Raw genomic sequence first — 18573 nt, forward strand, 5'->3', positions numbered from 1 at the left:
ATGCAAACTTACAAACAATATAAACAAGGCTGCTAGAACACAGGATTTGGTTTAAAGGATTATTTTTCACATGGATCACACCTGCCTTTTTCTTTAAAAATAAAACTCATAATGCACAACAAAATCTTTTGAAGCCTGGAGCATTTGTAACCCTTATCTCCTACTTCCCTTTTTTGCCAGCTAATAGAATAGCCCGTCTTCCAACTATACAGAACTAGCTTTTGGATAATACGCACCCCCCCCCCCCCCTACGCCCATGGAAAAACAAGAAAATCGTTTGTATCAGGTGTTGCAAGTATTTGTGGTAAATTAATTCTACTGTGCCACCCAAATCCTTAATGGAGTTGCAAAGAGCGGGGTCATTTCATTTTTGGCTAAGGGCAAGTACTTAATGAATGCAGTAAAAACTGAAATTCGAAAGTGATTTACGGTTACATCACAATATCAAAATCAGCGAATCAATTTGCGAAGCCAAGAGAGTTGTGTCGACTAGCTAGTCGTCTAGTATTGATTAAGTGCGGCGAATCGACATCTAACGCAGAAATTGACTTTAACGGTGAAATAGTATTCATGAGGCGGTTTTCAAACTTAAAGCACAATCTATTTGTCACAAGAAACTGATCCCCTTTGAAAGTATTTTTAGTTTATTCTTTCAATTGAGCAAGATGACTTTTTCTTGAAGTTGGCATGGCTACAAAATAACGGAAGCAGGAAGCTACTTGCTGTACAAGCTTCGGTCTTTTACATAAAGACTCAGAATCCTGATTCTTCTTTTGAATTTATTCTTTGAATTCAGTAAGATTTCTTTTTCCTGAAATCTGCATGGTTACAAACTAACGTAAGCAGGAAGTTACTTGCTGTGCACGCTTTGGTATTTTACATGGAGTATCAGAATTCTGAAAATTTTGTAAAAGATCTTCAGTGAGGCCGTACATACAAGAAAGTTCACTTGCTTTCTGAAAGATTTCGTCAAAACCGTCTTCTGTTCACATTTCTATAATTTTATCTTGCGTACCGAAAATAAGACCAGTTCTAGAGAAAACTAAGTCTAGCTCCTGTAGCTGCTCAGATATAGTTGGACAAAAAAATATTTCCGCAAGATTCAAATGTCTAAATTTTGGTTGCGAGTCTGTGGGCTTGAGCTTTCGATTCTCCGTCACTAGATGTTCTGTTACTTGATAAAACGGCCTAAATACGATTGTATTTAATCAGTAATTTGTTCACCGATCTATTCCAGTATGCCCATTTTGTAATAGATGATTTCTCCAGCAGAAGAACAGTTATTCCAGTGGCTTTATTAGCATTAACAAACAATTTGTGGCGTGTGTTGTTGTTCGCGATGAAGCAGAACAATTTGCGGAGAAGAAAGATGCCATTAAATTCAAGTTCTGAATGGAACCACCCCTACACAAGGTTGAGTCTATGAGCATGGCAGTTAATGTATATTGCATGCAGTGCAATGGCCATAGTACGCGCTTGCCCAATTGGAAAGAGGCTGCTCCAGACACTGGCTTGGTATTTTCACAAAAAAAAAATAAAAAAACAACAAATGTTCACCCCCATCTAGATGTTGAACTTTAGATCCCCTCCCTCCCATGGTAGTTTTCTGGAATTATCACTGATTGATAAGTTTGCTTTTACCTTTCAACGCTCGGATTGTTGTTTTATAACTCTTATTTTTTTCCTTTTTACGTAAGTTTGTTCAAGTTAAGCCCCCCCCCAACCAATTCATAAAGCCTTTTATTTTTGAAGTCAAAATATTTGGTCTTTGATTGTTGGTATATTTCTTATTAACAAATCTTGTCCTTTTTCATATTCTTGTTTTATTATGATCTTCCGTGTGTGAGACTAATTACCGTCCTTTAGAATTTGTATCTACTCTTTAAATTGTCCTTTTGTACAAAATGTTTTGCTTGTCTTTCTTATCCTTCCTGAAATCTAAAAAATTATTGGTAGGAAATGTAAACTTTGATTTTTTTAAAATTCAAGAAGTTAAATTTCTAGATAATTCAAGAAACAAAATTCATAAAATAACCATTTTGAACGAAACCAAATTTAAATTTACCGTGTTGACTGGAGGCGAAGAAGGAAAAGCACAAGTAACTTGCAAATCCCACACGGTCTAGTGTTTATTATCAATAATATGTCTATAGCTACTAGAAACACTAAAAGTGTACCGTTGTACAAAATGATGTTGCACAGTCCAGAAGCAGAGGAGACCTGAGTCACACACGACTCAGAAAAGAGTGATAAAAAAATTCATAAACAGACTCAAAAAATGCAGAGCACAGAATACGTATATATAGAGGGACCTATTATATCTCGCGATATATGAAGTAAGAATAAAAAATAAATATGTCTGGGAATGAAGCGCACAATACATGGTTGTAAAGTGCAGCTATATTAGGAACAAATTTTTTTTTAAATTGAGAACATTATTTTACACATTTTTTTTTACGCTTCAAATCAGCAGAAATTATGACAATTGATTTGGGGTCCCTTCTAAAATCAAGATGAGACCATAGCCCCAACCAGTCTCCCTCCTAATTGACGCCATTGGTTGCCAATCGATTATATAGATGATAATACATTGTATTATTTACAATGTTTACTTCAAATTTACTTCTCTCACGCTAAGAAGCATCCATCCTTTTGGTATTCAAATCCAGGTTTTTAATTCGACTTACTAGGATACAATCTATCCCTGTTTCTATTGACCTGGTCGTTACAATCTCCTAATAAAAGTCCTATATTTCCACTTAGGACCCTGTCTATTTGCTCCTGTAACTAAGTAAAATTCATCTGAGTCACCAGTATCTCCGTCAATCAGTTCTATTGGAAGCTACGGTGATGACAGTATGCAGTTCTGAAGCATGGACACTCCAAAAAATGAATGAAGATTTGATATATGTTTTCAAGAAAGATTGCCTATGAATTGTACTGGAAACCCGTCTGAATGACGGTATTTTAAACAGTCGGCTGCACGAAAAATGTGGTTCAATCCCGGTTTCTTGTGGTATAATTAGAGACGTTTTCAGATGGGTAGGACATACTCCGTGGATAAAGGATAACAGATTGCCTATGGTTGTCCAAATTGCCGATGATCGTCCAAAAAACATTGGGGAAGACAATTCTTTCCGTATCTAATATCCCGGAAAAGGAGTGACACTTAAAAAATTATGAGCACAAGGGCTCAGATTTATTTACTCATAGCGCTACCTATACAATTTGGGGTATTAGTAGTTTTTCATTATCATCAGCAATTTGTAAATAAATTCTCAAATACTGAGTTTTTCCAGCTAATAAGGCTAGATGAAAATACCATTACTTTAATGATATTTACTCGGGACTCTCAAGCTAATTAGCGCAATCAGTTTGGTTCGTATTTATCATATTTTTCGAACTCACCCAAGTAACTTTGAACAAACAACTTAATAAGACAGTCTACTTTGTGCCTTTTCTGAGCACTTCAGCTAGTTTAGGGGCCTTAGAGCTATGAAGCCAAGTTCTCATAAAGATACTAATTATGGTAAAATTCTAGTTAATTGACTTCTTGCTATCTCAGAAAGGGTTTAGGTTAGGGAAATGAAACTTTCATGGATGGGTCTACAGGCTAAAGTATGTCCTGGGAAGGTATTTTGAAGTACCCACCTCTACTCCTTCTCCCTCTAGAGAGCCCTGAAATTTGCCTACATGACAGTTCTATACCTATTGAAATTTTGACAAAACAACATTTACCTTAATTTTCAGTTACTAATTGCTTTTTCAGTGCCTTTGGCTCTGAAAATGCAATTCCTGTTGTTTGAGTAGAATTTTGAGCCATATCAATGTTTTTTTTTAATTTAGCAAATGTATTTGCATATCTTTAAAACCTTATAAAATGGAATTGAACAAAGTTATGAAGCTGGAAACTATTTTGTTGTACTTATATTAAGTGGAAGATCTATTTTGCAAGGTTTCATTTTTATAACACACATATTTTTAAAGGTCATCAAAGGTCAGGGTCCTCTAGAGAGAGAAGGATTAGAGATAGTTACTTCAAAATACCTTCCTAGGACATATTTTAGTCTGTAGATTCACCCCTGAAAGTTTCATTTTTCCTAACGTAAACCCTTTCTGAGATAGCAAGAAGTCAATTGACTAGAATTTTACCCTAACTTTTATTCAGGGCCTCATTTAAACTAAACACCAAGGTACCCTAATTCATGAAAGTTGTTGTCCCTATGTCATTTAGCCTAGGTATGTATTTAACTTAGAGAAATCTATAAGAGAATATTAAATCACAGATTTTTTGTAAATGTTTTCTTTTGTTCCAAGTGCTCTAAACTGGAAACTACCCAGTTTAGAGCACTCAGAAATGCTAATTCTAGAAGCACATCAATTTCTGGTTGACCCTGCTCCTCCATGGGGCAAACTAAAAATGCATAAAGTAAACTTGCTTACAGGTAGCATTACCAATAGAGCAAAGTATATTATTCCATGAGCCCTGTGGGCAGCAGGGTGTGGTCTGTAGTCTATATTTATTTAATAATATTAGATAATATAATACAATTAATATAATTAATAATATAAAGCAATATCCTTATATCACTCCAAGCTGCAATTTAAGGTAATAAACTTTGTTTGATGTTTTTTTTTTTTTTTTTTTTTTTTTTTTTTTTTTTTTTTTAGCTTCATTACTTTGTTCAATAAATATAGAATAGGCTAGATCTCACCCAGCTGTCCACAGGGCTCATGGACTAATACACTTTTCTCTATAAGTAATGTTAACAATAAGCAAGCCCACTGTACACATTTTAAGTTTGCCCCATAGAGGAGAAAGGTCAACTGGAAATGGATATGCTTCTCTAATAGTGACAAGGAAACAGTATGTAATTGTCAGAATATTGCCATATGCTGTAATATGCACTTTAGAGCACTTGGAACAAAAGTAAACAATTACCAATTTTTTTTTTGTATATTAATAGTAGTAGTAGACAGGTTTAATAGTAAAAACTTGACAGCTGTTGCTGATTTGTGTTTCTTTACAACATATACAAAATCAAGCTACACTTGTAAATATAAATAAAACTATAAATATTAACTCTTAATATACATTTTGACAAAAACCAGGACAAAAGAATTACCATTATATGCATTGTATGTATTAATTACATTAGGCCATCATAGTTCCTTTCATTTTTACCCATATTTTTAAATCATTTAAAATAGCCTGATATTTTTCAGTGATTAAATAAGAACAATCTAGGGTAAATATGCAGATTTCAGCACAATTTAACTAGGATGAAAGTGAATACATTGTGTAATGCCTTTCTTATGCCCTTTCCTAATTTAATAATTGCTTCTGAGGAAAATTACATTTTCAGCCCTTAATTGGGCCCTAGGAGGTAAAAAAGTCCATAGGTTAGTAGGCTTAATTTTCTTTTTCTCTGGTTTTAGTTTTGAAATAGTAATTCCTATTATTTGGTTTGAATTTAAGCCATATCAAGGTTGTTTTTTGTATTTTTTTTAATTTAGGAAATGCATTTGCAGACCTTTGAAACCTCATAAATTGGGATTGAGGAAAGTTATGAAGCTGAAAATACTTTTCTTATTCTTTGTTTAAGGGGAAGGTTTATTTTGCAAGGTTAAATTTTTCTAACACAGTTTTTTTTTTTAAATCATTAAAAGTTAAAATAAACAAAAATCATTTTACATATTAAGGAGAGACATACCTCTTTTAGTACTGAAGTTTTTGTGCCAATTCCTTAATAGTATATCAACCATCCATCTTGGGGCAGAACTAAGGTAAATAGTCACAGAACTTTTGGGATGATTAAGATTTTTTTGTTGATTCATGACAAACAATGTTGACTTGTTGTTCAAAATCTAAGGGAGAGCAAATTTGTTGTTTTTCAGTGAGAATACCAAAAAGGTATTTTGGTAAATAAGATAAGACAAGATTTATTAATCACAAAACACACATACAATATTACATTTTACTGCTCCCCCAAAGGCTCTTTGGCCTATAAAAAAGGGGGAGAATAAACAAGTCACTTACTCAGAGAAGAAAAAAAATTAAATAATCACTTACAGAGAGAAGAGCAAAAAGGAGAAGAAAAGAAAATATAAATAAACTAAAGACTATAAAAAAACAAAATTAAATAGACTAATAGATTAAATAGACTAAATTAATTAAATAGATCAGTAGATAAAATAGACTCCAATGAAATAATAAGAAAATATATACATACATACATATTCATATATACACACATATAAAAATAGATAAGTAATTTTTAAGATGCCAAAGAATAATTAATAATTTTTTGAACAAACTGAATGACTAGCACCTTTGAGCTGATTTAGGCAACTTATTCTATACAATATGACTTGCAATTAAAGGATTAAAGCCTGACCTTACACAAGGATTAAAAGGAACTTGAATATGATTTTTGGTATTTTGAAGATTATAATTATTCTGATCAGAGGCAAAAGATGGCAGAACACTTAGAGGATGGGAGAGGTCACTGTGAAGCTGAGAAAAAGTAAGACATGCACACAAAAGAGTATACAGTGACTTGAGATCAAGAAATGGGATAACTCTTGAACAGTTAGTTTCCTCAATGAAATTTCTAGCTTTATTGTAAACCTTAGAAAGTGGTTTTAACAGTGAAGGAAAGTTTGAGGTCTATACTGTTGGACAGTAAGAAACATAAGATCAGATCAAGGAGTGAAAAAGGATTTCCAAAAAGATTTAGGAAAAATATGTTTGTTTCCTTAAAATACCAAGACTCCTGCATGTCTTCATGTCAATCAAATCAATGTGATGCTTGAAAGACAAGTTTTCATCAACAAGAATGCCCAAAAAACAAACATATCAATCTTTAGATCTATGAATTATCCCGTTTGGCTGATGAAAAACTGGACTTGGAATAATTTAGGGTAAGATAATTAGCATCAAGGCATAAAATTACTCTTTCAAACAAATGAGCTCAGATTCACAATTTCCTGAAGTGCCAAGTGTGCTATCATCAACCAAACAAACAAGGACATCAGAAGATGGTGAACTATAGCTGGCACTATGGGCAAGGGGGTTTAGGATGACAGAGTCTACAGCAGTTAGTAGGTTTCTGCTTTTTTACTGTGTAAAGAAGATCATTTATATAAATCAAAAATTTTACTGGCCCCAAAACTGATCCCTGAGAGATGCCAAAATTCACTTGTGAGGGTGAATGGAAAAGTGGATCAACAGAAATTAACCTATTATCAAATAGGATTGAAACTAAGAAAATACATTACCCCTAATGCTAAAATGAGACATCTTTGACAGAAGAATTCCATGGGTTAAGGAATTGAATGGTTTGTCAATATCCAGGAATATAGCTGCTGGAATTCAATCCCAAATCCAATGCAGAACATAGGGTCATACAGGCATGATCAGTGGAGTGCTTCATTTGGAAACCAAATTGAAAATCGTGAAGAAACTTTTTAGATTTTAGGAATTTAAGAAGATGACAAAGCATAGTCTTTTTGAAGATTTGACCATATACTCATAAAATTGAAATTGGTTGAGAATTTGCTGGATCATTTCTTGGTCCACCTTTATATAGAACAATAATCTGAGTACACATGAGGGCATCCAGAAAAACACCATATTTAAATGAAAGATTAACAAGTTTTACTAGAGGCACAACTATTGAAGGAAGAATAGATTTAACTACCTTAGTAGGAATAGAATCTGACCCAGATCAGGATGAGTTTTTGAAACCATTAACAATTTTAGTAATTTTACTTTCTGTTACTGGCTCTAGAAACATAGACTTAATACAAGATCGCCTGAGGTAAGATCTAAAGTCCAGCTTAGACTGAGATAAAGTGAGATAATGCTTTTTGGACATTAAGCTCACCCTCTGCAGTTTCATCACCAATGACCAGACTCATAGGTAAATAGCTAGATTGAAAACCACGTTTAAGCACAGAATTTATTACGTTTCAAGTTTTACAAATATCATTATCACACACAGCAAAATTATTTAGATAATAGAGAGATTTGGCTTTCCTACACAAGGAATTGTATATATTCTGGTAAATCTTGAATTGACAAAGACAAATAGCACTTGCTGAAAGTGTAGCACATTTATAAGACCTCCAGAGATTAGTTTTCCTTCTCCAGATTTTTAGAAGTCCAGATGCCATCCATGGGTTTAGGGGAACAATCCTTTTAGACCTGCGATTAGAAGGTGGTACTTTACAAATGCTAAGAATAGCCTCTTTTAGGGTTTCATAAAACAACTCAAATAAACAAGAAAATTCTTATCATTATCAAATAAGCTCCACGAATTTTTTACTAATTTAGAACCAAGAAGAGATAAACCATTCTTACAAAACATAATAGAATAGGAATCAAACATTTGAGCCCAGCTATTCTTTCCCTGATTAAAACTGAACCACGAATATATGGGAAAATGATCATATCATTAACTAACATTGAGTTTTCCTTCAAGCTAAGCATAAAGAAGATATTGTCAATCAAAGAAGCTGTAACATTAGTTACTCATGTGGGGATGGATGTAGTTGGTAGAGTTCGTGCAGCAAGCATGGTTGGAAGAAAATCAACTGAAGCTGAAGAATTTGAATCCATCAAATTTATATTGAAGTCACCCAGTATGATTAACTGACATGGATGTTTCAATATTAAGTCAAGTATTTCCTCAAGATTCCAAAGCAACAACGGAATCACACAACTAGGAGAATGCTAAATATTGCCTGTGATTGGATCAATACCATCAACTCTAATTTCTATAAATTGTGAAAAGATACATTGAAAATTCCTTGATAAGTCATCTTGCAAACAGTAATGCAAATTACTAGATATATACATGGCAAGACCTCCTTTAGCCATCTTGCAGCAGTTTATGTTCTATTTTGTAACCATAGATATCCAATAGCATTTCATTGCTAGAATCCAAAATAGTGTCACTTGAACCAACAACATCAGATTGTCCATCCAAAACAATTTATCTAAATTATCCATTGATGAGGAAAGACTCTGAATGTTAAGCTGAAGTGAAGTCAGAGAATAATTTCCTTTGGTAACTTCTTCCCCCCCCCCCAAATCCAAAGCATATTTACTATTGCAAACAGGGTTTATATTAATAAGGTTTGGTTAACCTGATCCACAGAATTATTCACAATACTAATTAGATCAAAGTGATTATTTTCAAGCTTGCAAAGGCATCTCTCAAGACTTAAAATATTGACAAAAGCAGGTTTTACTTGGGAGTCCATTTAAATCACCAGATGAACAAAAAAGAAATCTTTTTACTTAAATCTATTACAAAAGAAAGCCTGTCAAAAGATTGCAAACACATAAAAATTAATAACACAGCAGGTATTATTGGGGTGGAACCATAAGCATGAAAGAAAAAAAGTAAATAAAGTAAAAAAAAAAATGATAAGAAATAAAAAGAAATTGTAAAAAAGAATGACCTGAAGAAAGCATATGTATCAAGAAAATATTAACCAGTCACATACTAAAATATTCATGCAGATAATTTATTTTGCATATACAACCTTCACCCAGAACTTTGGCTACAACTTGTCTAATATCAGACCAAACACTTCTTGGGCCAAAGGTGCTTCAAGCTGCATTTAATAGATCCCAACGCTTTTTAGTTAGTTTGAGTAGCAGGCATGCAGAATCAGTTAGCCTTTAAGAGGTCCATTTTTTTTTTATCTTGCGAACCCATTATTTGTGTCATCACTTCGTTAAGATTCTCTCTCAGTTCCACATCAGGGTTTGGTTTCACACAGTAGAAAATTAGGATATCAAGTAAGGTATCCTCCTCTAGTTAGTCAAACCTGTCTTCTAATTTATATATTTTATTTTCAAGCAAGTTCACTGCATTATGAAGCTTTTGAAGGGTTGTTTCAGCTTTTTCAAATTTGGCATTATATTCAAGGGAAATCGAATTATAAACTTCATTCACAATATCTTCACTGATAATTTCTAAAACTTGGCAATCTTTCATTGTATTTGATATGACACAAGAAATATCATTCATTAGGTTAGACTTGGTGTTCATTAGTTTCTCTTGAGTTTCATTTATTATTTCTTTCAAAGTTGATGCTGCTGCAGAAGTTGGAGTTGATGGGGCTAGGCTGGATTTTCCCTTAGTTTTAGTGGGTAATGATAAGTAGGTTTTACTTAGTCTTGAAAATATCAAGGGATAAGTGTTGGTCTTCAAAAGCCTTATTTACATCTTTATCTGTCCTTGCACAACCTTCTTTAAAATGGTCATTCCAGTTGCAGATATGTGCTTCAGCTATATTATGGTCAGAGTGGGTACTATAGCAAAAGACTAGATATTTAGCTTGATTTGTCTGGTCTTTGGTGATTTTAATAACTACTGATGGCCATAAGGGGTATCCCTGAAATGAAGCTAGGACAACGTGGAATGGTTTTTATTTTGCCATTTTATGATCTTCAGTCACAATGGGGAGGACACTACAGGTAACAAATTTCAACAACAAATTGTTCCAATTTGCTGCCACAAAAGTACTCACGTTTCTAATACGTGCTTGGTTGTTCACACAAGTTCATCAAATTCTCAGCAAGGAATATATCTGTTTCAACTGAAAACTGGTTTAGCTCTTAACTCTTTGAACTCTGACAGTGAAATACGTAGAGTAAGGGTTTCTCATATGGAGACATGCTGCAATAGCAAAAAAAGGTATTTTTATATTGCTGGTTTTATGCTTGATTTTTATGGTTTGCTGAATGTTTGGTTTTATGATGATGCTGAATCTTGAACACTCAATTTATTTATAGCCCATCTTTTACAGAAAGAGGGCAAAATGCCCTTAAGATACAGTTATAAAAAAGGCTATAAATAGATACAAATTAACACCAACAGACATTCAAATAAATAATGCTGACCAAGGATGAGATACTATTGACATAGAAGATCAAAAATCATCTAGCCTTTTATTAATAGCACATATAGGTAAAACTAGGCAGAATTTGTTCATTAAGTAACTATTTCTAGTCAAAGGAGGGTAACTGAGAAAGAATTTAGCATAGCAAAAATATATTCTACAAACAGATAGTTTCTAAAGTTCACTAAAAACTGCCAAACTTGACAAAGAGAATGGAGATGAGTTGTGACTAGGCTATTATAAATTTTTGTAAGATTTAATTTATCTATATGTTCAATATTAGATACAATGGAAGCATGAGCAATTCTCAGTTTTTTCTTCAAATTTTCAAGGGAAAATTTCAATTTCTTTCATATTTTTCTAATAGGCATTCCAAAGCAAACTAATTTTTGAGAGAGGGGGACTTCAGCATTAGGTAAAGATAAAAAGTAGAGCCATTTGTCTCTTTAAAATTGAAAGCTACAACAGCAGTTTCTTAAGCATTGAAGGAAAGCCCAATATCTTTATAGTCATTACAAAGCTCATGAAACATGTTTTCAGACCCACTAAAAGTGTGGCTTGAATTCAAAACATCATCTGCAAAACTCATTAATGACATATTGAATCAATAGCAAATACAGCTAAAATTAACAGAATTTTGGACATGTAAAACAAATTTATTAAATAAAGATGGTGAGTTAAGGCCACCTTGACAGACTCTACTTCACTACTTGTACCTGTAGCAGGAAAAGACAAGAACACATCACCCAGCATCTTAAAGACTACATATGGTTGACTCCAATTCGTTGTAATCTTGTGCCAACTCTTCAGCAAACTGGACTCAGCAGCTCCGAAATCTTCAAAATCCGCCAATGGGGTTGTTTTCAGCAGCTGCCCACCAATTCTTCAATTGACCATGAGGTTGCCTACGCCAATATGGCAACAGGGCAGCTAAAAGCACTTGCTTTATGACGCAGTCATTAGGTCTTCTAAGCACATGATCAAGCCAATGCAGTCTTCTCTGTTTGACAATCATGGACAGACCTTTCAAATATTGAAAAGGGAAAATCTCCCCTTTACCGTAGCCTTAAGGTGATGGTGCATATACAGAAGGCATTTTACTAGGCAAAAATTTACTCCTCTTTTATATGCTTAAAGTAAAACTTGGGGGAAAAATTCCGACAGTCAAAAGCTATAGTAACATTTAAAGCACTAAGAATAATGTGGAATCTTCTTCTTTCTACATCAGCAAGAATATTCATTAAAGCAAAAAGGGCATGCTCCTAGTTAATACTTTTTTTTTATAACCATACTGGTAGGGTGGGACATAACATTTAAAACCAATTTTATCCAAAATAACTGACTCAAATAACTCAAAAATAGTACAAGAAACTGTTATAGGTCTGAACAAATGACTCAGTGTAAAATCTTTTTTGGGGGGTAGGGGCTATTTGACAAACTGTAAATTGACAAGGAACAACACCATTTTCCATGAACATTTTAAAAACTAGATATAAGTGATTAAAAAGAAAAGCACTTGCATAATCAAAAAGTCTGGCTGTAATTCCAACACTCCCACGGAATTTTTTTTCTCTTTAGTTTTTTACAATAAAATAGTACATCACTTGGGTTAATTATAAATGTTTAAGGTTTGCTTTTTTTCTGACAAACCCTTATTTTTTTCAAATTTTGATTCAACAGCAGGATTGGGAAAAGAAATATCATGCTTATAATAGTTTATCCACTCAGGCTCAGGAATATTGTTTGAACAAATGTGCTGGCAAAGGCATTCAAATTGTTTCCAGAGCTTTGAAGGGTTTTCTGCAATTTTATGAGCATTTTTCTCGATAAGATCAGCCTTATGTTTTCTGAACAATTTAGCAAAAAAATGTTTAGAATGTAGCTGCAAACCATTAACAGTCCCAGACTTTGACCTGCTGCAATCCTTCTAAATATTCAGCCAAATTTTAGAAGACTCACATCTGGACATGAGGGAAGGGTTTTTTGACCAACCCCGAACTTGAGAGCCTTTCCTAACATGCTTGCACAGAACAACTGAAGCTTCAGCACACTTTAATGTATGGTTAATTTTTGCTAGATAGGTGGTATATCCATTGTCCAATGGCTAATTTTTTTTTTCACTAATGCCTGGCCACATATAAAACAAATGAAAGGGCATCTTTATTATATCCTCCAATTAATACTCAAGCATTTAGGAGCATTAAATCTCTTCACAAAACTTGCTAGCCTTTTGCAAGCATTTATGAAGTTATTCTCTGATTGCATAGAGCAGTAATTAATTGGTAGGTAAATGTATATACAGATTAGGTCTGAAAATTCAACAGCAATGAAATGGTCATTTGACTCAAGGAAATTTATGGGAAATCGTGAAATTATAGCTAATGTGCCTGAAGGTTGGACATGGCAATTATTCATTTTTGCTGGGTGAAATAAGTGATAAGAATTTGGTCAAATGCAGAGTACATTTGTTCCTTTCATCAGATAAAAATGTCATGCAGAAAAATTATTTCATTTGTTCTTTAAAGTTCAGAGAGTACTGCAATATCTTTGGTTTAGTTTAATGGTTTAATGGAAACCCAAGCAAGCACCTACAACAAAAAAAACATATATAAGCAAGCAAACGATTGTAAGCACAGGCAATGCACGTTAATAAGTAGAGCTTCAAGTACAACAAGTCAATATTCTGAATCCTCCTTCTGTTGTTGATAACATCAAAGGTTGAGCCTGGTGAGTGGCTTGGTAATTCGCCCAGAACGCGTGGTGGCGCGTAGCAGCTGTCTTGGTTGTTGGGTTAGGTGCGAAGGGGATCGTGAAGGAGACTCTGCAGTTGCAGCATCTGCTAGTGGGGTAGCAAATCTTTCGTCGGGTGTAGTTGTAGGACGAGGTGGCGTTGGGAAATTTTTGGGACTTGATGAGACGCTATGAGGATGTTCAATTCCTATTTGGGCTCGAGGAGATACGTGGGGTTGATCTCCAGGTATACTGGGTTCCGGGGACGTTGCTTCAAAATGTGACTCGGTGGACATACTTTGGTTTCTCTCTCTGATCTGTTGTCTGTTCCATCTGTAGACCTTTCCATTCTCTTTTTGAAGAATTTTGGATTGTGGCGCATATTCGTATTTTTCTAGTATCAGTGCTGTCTGCCACCCAGCATTGTGGTCAGGCTTCACCTACACAGTCTGATCCTTGAGCAGTGGTTTTAGGTCCTTTGAGTGTCTATTATATGACTCCGTTTGTAGTTTCTGTTGTCTTTCTCTGGCTTGTTGGAAAGATGAGGGTGGGATGACCTTGGAATTTAAGTGTCTGGGAAGAACGGGTAAGACGGATCTGAGTTGTCGGCTCATCAGCAACTGTGCTGGTGAGGCTAGCCCATCGACTGGTATGTTACGGTACTCCAGCATGGCTAAGTACGGATCGGACTGTGTGTTCTACGACTTTGGACATATCCTTTTTGCCTTCTGTATTGCTTTTTTGCTAAATCCATTTGACTGTGGATAGTTTGGGCTTGAAGTTTTGTGGTCAATGCTCCATTTGTCTATGAAATCTCTGAATTCCTTCGACGAGAACTGAGTCCCTTTGTCTGACGTCATTGTTTTCGGGATTCCGTGTCTGGCGAAGTTGGCTTTCAGTTTGGTGATCACTTGCTGTGATGTGCTAGGTGTTAGCTTATCAACTTCTATGAACCTGCTGTAATAGTCAGCAGTGACTAAATACTGAACTCCCATGAAGTCGAAGATATCCGTTCCAACATGTTCATATGGATGTGTGGGGATTTGAGATATCACCATACTCTCTTTGACTTGGTTTTGTGCCATAGTACAACAAGTACTGCAGCTGCCAATCATGTTCTCAATATCTTTTGTAATGTTTGGCCAGAAACAAGGCCAATGTTTGGCCTTGTTTGCAGTATGATTTGTTTGATCTTGTTGTCGCGAATTGGGGCAGATCTGAGAAAGCTGAATACTGCAAATTCGGAGTCATGCTGTGTGTCAGGATCTGTTTCGGGCAAGTGTAATCTGGAAAGGGCATCTGCAACCGGAATCTCGGAGCATGGGCGATATATGACTCGTGTGTCATAGTTCTGAACTGCTATCATCATTCTTTGAAGTCGTGGTGGAGCCTTGGATGTGGGCTTCTTAAGTATTGACTCAAGAGGCTTGTGGTCGGTGGTTACAGTGGTTGTCCTACCGTATATGTATTGGCGGAAGTGTTTGCAAGCGTATGTTATGGCTAGCATTTCTTTCTCAATTTGTGAATACCGTTTTTCTGCTCCGCTGAGGGACCGGGATCCAAAGGCAACTGTTTTGTTGTCAACAACTAGTTTGGCTCCTAGCCCATGTTGAGAAGCGTCCACTATGAATTCTACATTTCTGCTCTTATGGTCAAAGTATGAGTGGTTCTTGCAGATTGAGGCTTGGGATTTGCTTCCTCGCATTCTCATGCTGAGTTTTTCAGTCGTAAGTTTTGGATTTATACAGTTCACGGAGAGGGTGTCTTAGAGTGGAGAGGTTTGGGATGTATCTTGATAAATAATTGTACATGCCTAGGAGCACCTGTAGCTGTTCGTGTGATTCTGGTGCTGGCATGTTCCCAATTGCCTTTGTCTTCTCTGAATCTGGTTTGATCCCTTCAGTGGTCAGCAAGTGCCCGAAGTATGGAATGCTTTCGGCATTTAAAATACATTTATCTTGGTTGAACCTTACTCCCTTTTCTCTGGCTCGGTGTAATACCAGCCTCAACTTAGCATCGTGATCTTCTGTATTTGCTGCTGTTCCAGCAATGTCATCTATTATGAGTCCAATGTCGAGTCCTTTGAAGACTTCCTCCATCTTCTGTTAGTACTCGTCCTGTGCTGATTTGACTCCAAATGGGTATTGCTTCCAGCGATATCTGCCAAATGTAGTGCTAAAGGTGGTTTGGAGGGATGACTCCTCATCTAGTTCCATGGACCAGTATCCTTGTCTTGCGTCCAATTTAAAAAATATATTAGATCCTGAACATTTTGCTGCTACATAATCAAGCGATGGTATTGGGGGGTAAGGACGCTGCACCCATTTGTTTAGGTCGACAGGATCTGAACAAATCCTAAGAGATCCATTTGGTTTTTGGACGACTATGATTGAGAGTACCCATTCAGTTGGTGTAGTAGTCTTCTCAATGATGCCCATGACTTCAAGGTGATCAAGTTCTTCTTTGAGTTTTTCTTGTAGAGCGTATGGAACTCTTTTTGGTGGTTGTACTGCTGGTACAGCTTCTTCTTTCAAGTGGATTTTACACCTCCCCGGGAGTTTTCCTACACCCTAAAAACATCTCCATATTCCTCTAGTATTCTGGCCGTTTCGGGTTTCATTGTAGGTGCAGGTTCGCTCTGTACATTCAGAATGAATTTGGTCAAATTCATATTCTGACTTGTCTTTCTGCTAAGGATTGGCTTGTGATCAGTGTTGACCACATGAAACTGGTGAACCTGTTTCTCACATCCCTTGTAGCAGATGCATAGCTCTACAAACCCCAGAACCTGTAATCTTTCTCCTGAGTAGCTTGTTAGAATGTCTTTTGTTGGTTACAAACGAGGTTTAGGTACCATGCTATTATAGTTGCTGACCGAAGTGATTCAGTTTGTTGCATTTTGAACATGTTTTGCCCCTGGCTGGGCAGTTATAATTCTTGGTATAATATGCACCACAGAAATAGCATTCCTTGTTGTTGTACTGTTTCTTCAGGACATCTATCTCTTGTTTCATCACCGGCACTGAAGTCTTATTAGCTGCTGTCATTTGTGCTTGGGTTTCCTGTACAGATTCGATGGCACGGCAAGTCTCTATTGCTCTGGCAAGGGCTAATGTCCCTCCTTCACTTAGCAATTTCTCTCTAATCCTTTCACTCACAACTCCAAAGACAAGACGATCTCTTATCAGGTAATCTCTGCTGGTACCAAAGTCACAATCATTAGCAATTACCTTGAGGTCGGTCACATATTGTTTGATGCTTTCATTACCTTGGTCTCACTCGTGGTAAGTAAATCTTGTCACTATGGTGTTTGATATGGGTTCAACATGGGCTCCAAATTTATTAAGGTGCATTTGAACCCAGTTTGTCTTGGCATCTGTTAGAGTCCATGTGCTGAAAATGTCTCTTCCTTTATCACCAACCCATATTAAATAGATACGAACACTGGACAGCCTGGGATTTGGCTTCCAGTGGTCCAGAGAACATTAATTCACTGTGTTGTCTGAGCCTTTTCCAGGCCGATTTAAGGTTCGCCGATGACCAGTCCAAGGACGGATGTGGTATGCTGTCCATATTTACTGTTTTACTTCTGACACCATGCAATATCTTCGGTTTAGTTTAATGGTTTAATGGAAACCCAAGCAAGCACCTGCAACAAAAAACATATATAAGCAAGCAAACAATTATAAGCACGGGCAATGCACGTTAATAAGCAGAGCTTCAAGTACAGCAAGTCAATATTCTGCAAGTACTAGACCTTTGTCAACCACTTGGCCATTGATATTCCATGATAAAAGCCTTAAGGCTCAAGCCATTATGCAGACTTAACTTTGTGTAAAAGTCATTGGGTGACAGGACATTTGAAGCTCTAACAGGGATGATCCTGAGATTTGCAAGATGAATATTTCTTGAGCCTTTGACAAGGAGATGTGTTGGAGCTTGAATGACCATGGTCACTGCAGACTGCACAAATTACTTTATTTTTGCAGCTGCTTGATATATGCCCATAAGCTTGACACTTGAAACATCTCACCAGGAGGTTGAGATACTTAGCTACTTTGATCCTCTCATAGTCTATGACTGGGGGATTTTTTATGGCATTTATAAGGTCAAATTTGGTATTTCAGTCAAAACAAGTGGGTATTGCCAATCTGTTTTGCACTGACATATTTTGAAATCAGTGTGCAAATTTCATCATCATTTATATTGCTGGTGACAAAATGAGCAATACCAAGATTAGAGGGGCTCTTGATACAGAAAGAGATTTATCACCATTCTGAAAGAACCAAGACGAGTTTGTGCATCAGCCTTGCTAGCTGTAACAACTTGCCAATTATCTTTTCCGGGCTGATCTTTGACAATTTTAGTGCACTCTCTGTAACAGATTTTTTGCATGGTTTTTATTGCCAATAGCTCTGCTGTAAGGATGGAAGTATTATCAGGAAGTCTGGTTTTTATATTCAATGAATGACTTGGATAACAGATACAGAGCCACATTTGCTGCCTTTAGCTGAGTCATCAGTGTAAATTTGGTGTAAATCTGGATACAAAGTGGTCATTTTCTCATGAAAAAGCGCCTGAATTTGGATTGGCTGGTAGTTTATCTTTTGCAAGGATATTAACTCTAGTGAGACACTTGAAGGTGACATTAGCCATCTTGGGGGGGGGGGACAATAAAATGACTGAAACAGGATGAGTCAAGTTTCCAAGATGGGACTAGCTTGTTAAATGTTTTCCATAACCCTATAGATGTCAAACTATGTGATATACTGTCTTTGGCAAAAGTGAGCTTAAAAATATCATGCTTGTGACCTATAGCTTGTATCCTGCTGTAATATTTGATTATCAGTGTATTCTGTCTTTCTAAAATAGAGGGCAGACTGGTTAAGTGTTTCACTTTATTAGAGGGGCACTAAGCATGAA

The 18573-nt window shown here is 35.9% G+C and overlaps 1 protein-coding gene across 1 annotated transcript in view; it reads left to right on the plus strand.

The window, feature by feature from the left end:
• Positions 1-3238: 3238 nt before the first annotated feature.
• Positions 3239-18573, plus strand: part of LOC136037160 (SH2/SH3 adapter protein dreadlocks-like) — a 55148-nt gene continuing 39813 nt past the window's right edge. The window contains exon 1 of the mRNA XM_065719695.1: positions 3239-3378. The gene's annotated coding sequence lies outside the window, so the exon portion shown is untranslated. The remainder of the gene's footprint in view (positions 3379-18573) is intronic.

The sequence above is a fragment of the Artemia franciscana genome, chromosome 16, assembly GCF_032884065.1.
Source record: "Artemia franciscana chromosome 16, ASM3288406v1, whole genome shotgun sequence".
Classification (NCBI taxonomy): Eukaryota; Metazoa; Arthropoda; class Branchiopoda; order Anostraca; family Artemiidae; genus Artemia; species Artemia franciscana.